Genomic DNA, 6,995 nt, shown 5'->3' on the forward strand with positions numbered 1-6,995 from the left:
TATCAGAATAGAAGTTTCTAAAGAACCCACAGTTAGTTAAGATAAACTGAGCATTTGACCTGTATGGAAAATATAAGGCAGGAGAACCAAGAAAAAGAGTGTTTCCAGATTCCAACAAACTGATCAGAGATTGGACAAAGTTTGGAAATGGCTTTACCAAGGATCACCAGGCCACCTGTCCAAGGAGAAAGAGTGGTTTCCCAGGGGAGTGGGATCTGGGTTAATTCAGACCTTTCTGTGTTGCATATCTCACTGAATAGATACTATAGATTGCTCATCTGGATTTCCAAGTCATGCTTTCTTGGAAAGAAAAAATAGTCTGAGATGAGTGTCAGCCTCAGGGATGTGGCTGACTTCAGAGTAGGACAAACTCCCCTGGAGGCGATGGGCGCACCTCCCACCCTTCCACAGTTCACCACTTGTGGTCCTCCTGTTGGTGCCCAGCCAGGACTGCCAGGTAAATAGCTCCCTGCCGATTGGAAGAATGTTATGCTGCTCTCTAATTTTGACATTATTTCTATCACTTAAAAAGGATTTGGGGCTGGGTCCAGTGGCTCATGCCTATAATCCCAGAACTTTGAGAGGATCACTTGAGCCCAGAAATTTGAGACCAGCATGGACAACATAAGGAGACTTCATTTCTATTTGTTTGTTTTTGTTTATTTGTTTTTTGAAACACAGTCTCATTCTGTCTCCAGGCAGGAGTGCAGTGGCATGATCTTGGCTCACTGCAACCTCCGCCTCCTGGGTTCAAGCGATTCTCCTGTCTCAGCCTCCCGAGTAGCTGGGACTATAGACGCATGCCACCATGCCCAGCTAATTTTTGTATTTTTAGTAGAGACGAGGTTTCACCATGTTGGCCAGGATGGTCTTGATCTCTTGACCTTGTGATCCGCCCACCTCGGCCTCCCAAAGTGCTGGGATTATGGGCATAAGCCACTGCACCCAGCCTTCTATTTAAAAAAAAAAAAAAAAAGAGTTTTTAAAGTAGCCAAGCATGGTGGCATGTGTTTATAGTCCCAGCTACTTGGGAGGCTGAGGTGGGCGGATGGCTTGAGCCCAGAAAGTCGAGGCTGCAGTGAGCTGTGACTGCACCACTGCATTCTAATCTGGGTAAGACCCTATCTCAAAAAAAAAAAGAAAGGTGGGTGGAACAGGTTGAGAAAGCACTGTAGAACAGTAGACCATTCAGGAGCCTTAGAGTCAGGCAAACCTTGTTTCACATCATGACTCCATCATAATGACAATGAATAATTGACTTGAACAAACCAGGTCTGTTTCTCTTCCACAGCTGGGAGATAATAAGGCCTGCCTCCAATGTGTGCTGTGATGAATAAATGGATAGGCCAAGCATGGAGTGTGCCCATAATAGGATCTTACATAATATTAACTACCTTCCTCTCTTCTCTTGAGATCAGAGCTGGAAGAAGCAGCAGTCCAGTGGTGACAGTGGGAACCAGACTACCTGGCTGATCCTAGTGGGCTTCAGGGAGCTGCAACACCTGGGCTTCCTTCCCTTCACTCTCTTCCTGGCCATCTATGCGGTGACAATCAGGGGCAATGCCCTCATCATGCTGGCTGTGGCCTCTAGTCAGACACTCCACACACCAATGTGCTTCTTCCTCTGCCACTCCTCCCAGCTGGAGATTGGCTATTCCTCCAACATCATACTGCAGCCATTGCAGAGTTTTCTGCACGGGAGGGAAGTCATCTCACTAGTCAGCTATCTGGCCCAGTTCTACGTGTTTTCTTCGCTGGCTGCAGCTGAGTGCCTCCTACTCTCTGCCATGTCCTATGACTGTTACTTGGCCATCTGACACCCCTTTCACTATCCTGCCCTGATGAGCACCTGGTTTTGTAGTTGTCTGGCCACTGGTGCTTGGTTCAGTGGCTTTTTCTCCTCTGCCTTCACTCTGGCCCTGGCAGCACCTCTGTCCTGGCAGCAGGGAGACTGACCACCATTCCTGTGACTTTGCCCCAATAGTAGGGCCATTCTGTGGGGAGTCATGTGGGGGGCTGAAGTCAGCCTCTCAGGCTTCCTGACACTGGCTCCCTTCCTACTGATGGTGGCATCCTATGCCTTTATTCTGAGGCCTGTACTGCAAATACCATCAAGCCATGAGAGGCAGAAAGCCTTCTTCACCTGTTCCTCCCACCTCAGCATAGTTGGGGTATTTTATGGCACTCTCATCCTGGTCTATGTGGCCCCAACAGACCACATGTCCCCCTTGCTTTGAAAGGTCTTCTCTGTCCTATACATGGCATTCATTCCCATGGTCAACTCCATCATCCACAGCCTCAAGAACCAAGAGGTGAAGGGGGCTCTGCATAGGCTCAGGGGACAGTTCATTCCAGGACACACTCACTGAGGGGGACAGGACAACTTCTGACTTCTTCCTGGATTGATTTCAGCTTAGCCCTTCCTCAAAGTCTGATGGACTAGAGACCATTACAATAAAAAGATGGAGACTGTAAGACTGAAAGTGGATGTCTAACAAAATGAGGTTAACTGTATATTCCAGTTGCAGTTGGCTAGGAATCAAAATCTCCTGCCTAGTTGAGAGCCTAAACACTATAGACATTCCATAAATATTAGTTGAAAAAATTAATGAATTCATACAGTTGTCTCTCGGTATCCATGGAGGATTAGTTCCTGACACCACTCCCACCATATCAAAATCTGTCGACGGTCAACTCCTTTTTATAAAATGGCATAATAGGCCAGGTGAAGTGGCTTATGCCTGTAATCCCAACACTTCGGGAGGCCAAGGGAGGTAGATCACTTGAGGTTCGAGATTGGCCTGGCCAACATGATGAAACCCATTTCCACCAAAAATACAAAAAGTAGCCAGGCATGGTGGTGCATGCCTATAATCCCAGCTACTTGGGAGGCTGAGGCAGGAGAATCACTTGAACCTGGGAGGCAGAGGTTGCAGTGAGTTGGGATTGTGCCATTACACTCTGCACTCCAGACTGGGTGACAGAATGAGACTACATATCAAAAAAAAAAAAAAAAAAAAGGAGAGAGAGATCGAAGATGGCCGATTACTAGCAGCTCAGGATTGTACCTCCCAGTGAAAGCGCAGAGAATGAGAGGATGCCACACTTTCAGATGAATATTTGTTGCTCACGAACCAGGAGATTCCCAGCGGAGGCGCCCCACAGGTCGCCAGTGCGACTCTTGAGGCTGGCGCAGCGGTTCTTGGTGCAGAGTAACCGGGACTGGGTCCCCTTTTGGTCGACGTTTAGAGCTCCAGGAAGGCAGAGTCACCTATTCAGCTGATTGAAAAAGGGACTCAAGAAGGAAGTCAGACCGGAGATTCCTGGGCAGAAAAGCACCATCAATCTTAAAGCCGCTGTTTTAGCCAGCACAGTGGGTTGCTCAGATTCCAGCGCTGGGAATCAACAAGTTGGACGTCCATTCAGAGACCTACTTTGAAAGTCAGTAATTACAAAGATGACAGGTGGATAAATTTACAACGATGGGAAGAAACCAGCATAAAAAGGCTGAGAATATCCAAAATCAGAATGCCTCTCCCTCTACAGGGGATCACAGTTCCTCATCAACAAGAGATCAAGGCCTGATGGAGAATGAGTGCGTTCCAATAACAGAATTAGGCTTCAGAAAGTAGATAATAAGGAACTTTAGTGAACTAAAAGAACATGTTCTAGCCCAATGTAAAGAAACTAAGAACCTTGAAAAAAGGTTTGATGAAATCCTAACAAGAATAGACAATTTAGAGAGGAATATAAGTGAATTAATGGAACTGAAGAATACAATACAATAACTCCATGAAGTAAGCACAGGTTTTAACAGTTGAATTGATCAAGCAGAAGGATATCAGAGGTTGAAGACCAACTTAATGAAATGAAATGAGAAGACAAGATTAGAGAAGAGTAAAAAGGAAAGAGCAAAGTCTCCAAGAAATATGGGACTATGTGAAAAGACCTAATTTACGTTTGATAGGTGTACCTGAATGTCATGAAGAGAATGAATCCAAGCTGGAAAATATTCTTCAGGATACTATTCAGGAAAACTTTCTTAACCTAGTAAGGCAGGACAATACTCAACTCCAGCTAATCCAGAGACCACCACAAAGATATTCCTCAAGTAGAGCAACCCTAAGACACATAATCGTTAGATTCACCAGGGTTGAAATAAAGGAGAAAATTCTAAGGGCAGCTAGAGAGAAAGGTCAGGTTATCCATAAAGGGAAGCCTATCAGACTCACAGCAGGTCTCTCAGCAGAAACCCTACAAACTAGAAGAGAGTGGGGGTCAATATTCAATATCCTCAAAGAAAAGAATTTTCAACCCAGAATCTCATATCCAGCCAAACTAAGCTTCATAAATGAAGGAAAAATAAAATTTTTTGCGAACAAGCAAGCACTCAGAGATTTCATCACCACCAGGCCTGCTTTATAAGAGCTTCTGAAAGAAGCACTATACACAGAAAGGAACAACCAGTATCAGTCATCCCAAAAACTTACCAAAAGGTAAAGAGTATCTCCATAATGAAGAATCTACATCAACTAATGGGCAAAATAGCCAGCTAGCATTAAACGACAATATTAAACTTACAAATATCAAGATTAATCCTAAATTTAAATGGATTAAATGCCCCAACCAAAGACACAGACAGGCAAAATGAATAAAAAGTCAAAACCCATCGGTACGCTGTATCCAGATCCATCTCATAAGCAAGGACACACAAAGACTCAAAACAAAGGGCTGGTGGAAGACTTACCAATCACATGGAGAACAAAAAAAAGAAAAACAGGGGTTGTAACTTTTGTCTCTGACAAAATAGACTTTAACAGTGACAAAGACTAAGAGAAACAAAGAAGGACATTACATAGGTAAAAGGATCAATGCAACCACAGGAGTCAATGATCATAAATATATATGCACCCAATATAGGAGCACCCAGATACATAAGACAAGTTCTTAATGACTTATAAAGAGACTTGGACTCCCACACAATAATAGCGGGAGACTTTGACACCATATTGTTAATAATCGACAGATCAACGAGATAGAAAATTAACAGGGACATCTATGATTTGAACTCAGATCTGGAACAAGTAAACTCAGTGAATATTTATAGAATTCTTCACCCCAGGTCCACAGAACATACATTTTTCTCAGTATCACATTACACCTATTTTGAAAGTGACCACATAATTGGAAGTAAATCACTCTTCAGCATTTGCATAGCATTTCACAGACTTAAATGAAATATTGGTTGGCTGTTTGTTTGTGATTTTCTTCTCTTATTCCTTCCTGTCTCCTCTGTTAAGCACAATTATCGGCAAAAAAGAGGTTTTTAACATCTATTTTTAGATTGCATTCCAGCCTGGGCAATAGAGCAAGACTCCTGTTCTCTCTCCCTCTTTCTCTTTCTCTTTCTTTCTTTCAAAAAAAAAAAAAAAAGAAAGAATCAAAGTGGAAATCGCTGAATTAGAAAACAGAAAAACAATAGAAAAATATTAATAAAAACAAAAGCTGGGGTGGGGGGCTAGGGGTGGGATAGCATTAGGAGAAATACCTAATGTAGATGATGGGCTGATGGGTGCAGCAAATTACCATGTCACATGTATACCTATGTAACAAACCTGCATGTTCTGCATATGTATCTCAGAACTTAAAGTATAATAATAATTTTTTAAATGCTGTTGCTTTAATAAGATCAATACATTTAATAGAACTTTAGGCCAGGTGCAGTGGCTCATGCCTGTAATTCCAGCACTTTGAGAGGCCAAGGCTGGAGGACAGCTTGAGGCTAGGAGTTCAAGACTAGCCTAGACAACAAAGTGAGACCTTGTCTCTAGAGAAAATTAAAAGATTATCCAAGTGTGATGGCACACACCTGTTGTCCCAGCTACACAGAAGGGTGAAGGAGGAGGACTGCCTGAACCCAGGTGATTGAGGCTGCTGTGAGCCATGATAGTACCACTGCACTCCAGCCTGGGCAACAGAACAAAACAAAGAACTTTAGTCAGACTAACAAAGGGAAAAAAGAAGACACAGGCTACCAATATCTACAATGAACTACATTGCAGATTATCAGAACAGGACAAGGGTAAGGTGAGCAAGACACTTAGGAGGTAAAATTAAAGGGGTCACTTTGCACAACCCTAAGAGTGAGAGCCTCCTTAAGTTTTGCACCACCGCTGTCTCACTTGCCTCACCCTAGGCTTAGCCCTCATTCTATATTTTAAAAAAAAAGGAATATTATGAACAACTTTATGATTATAAATATCACAGCTTAGATGTAATAGACAATTTCTAGAAAGACACAAATTACCAAACCTCAAAAAAGGAATAGATAACCTAGTCTTCTAGCTATTGAAGAAATTGAAACTGTTAAAAAACCTTTCGAAAAAAAATAGCTCCAGGCCCAGATGGCTTCACTGGGGAATTTTTACCAAACATTAATAAAGAAAAAATACCAATTCTATAAGAACTTCTTCAAAAATTGGAGAAGAGGCAATAATTCTAAGAAAACAGCATTACTACCATGCCAAACCCAGATAAAGATATTGTAAGAAAATAAACTGCATGGCCAGGCTCAGTGGCTCATGCCTGTAATCCCAGCATGTTGGGAGGCCAAGGCGGGCAGATCATGAGGTCAAGGGATCGAGACCATCCTGACCAACATGGTGAAACCCCATCTCTACTTTTAAAAAATACAAAAATTAGCTGGGCATGGTGGTGTGCACCTGTAGTCCCAGCTACTCAGGAGGCTGAGGCAGGAGAATCGCTTGAACCCAGAGGCAGAGGTTGCAGTGCACCGAGATCACACCACTGCACTCCAGCCTGGCAACAAAGTGAGATTTCATTTCAAAAAAAGAGAAAGAAACAAAACTTCAGCCGGGTGCAGTGGCTCACGCCTGTAATCTCAACACTTTGGGAGGCTGAGGTGGGTGGATCACTTGAGGTCAGGAGTTCAAGACCAGCCTGGCAACATCGTGAAACCCTGTTTCTACTAAAAC

At 43.3% G+C, this 6,995-nt stretch overlaps 1 pseudogene; it reads left to right on the forward strand.

Annotated features, from left to right (window-relative positions):
- Window positions 1–324: 324 nt before the first annotated feature.
- LOC105709383 (olfactory receptor 11A1-like) lies at window positions 325–2,369 on the forward strand (annotated as a pseudogene).
- The last annotated feature ends 4,626 nt before the right edge of the window (window positions 2,370–6,995 follow it).

Source organism: Aotus nancymaae, unplaced genomic scaffold (assembly GCF_030222135.1).
Source record: "Aotus nancymaae isolate 86718 unplaced genomic scaffold, 86718_ANA_hifiasm-v0.15.2.pri h1tg000016l, whole genome shotgun sequence".
Taxonomy (NCBI): Eukaryota; Metazoa; Chordata; class Mammalia; order Primates; family Aotidae; genus Aotus; species Aotus nancymaae.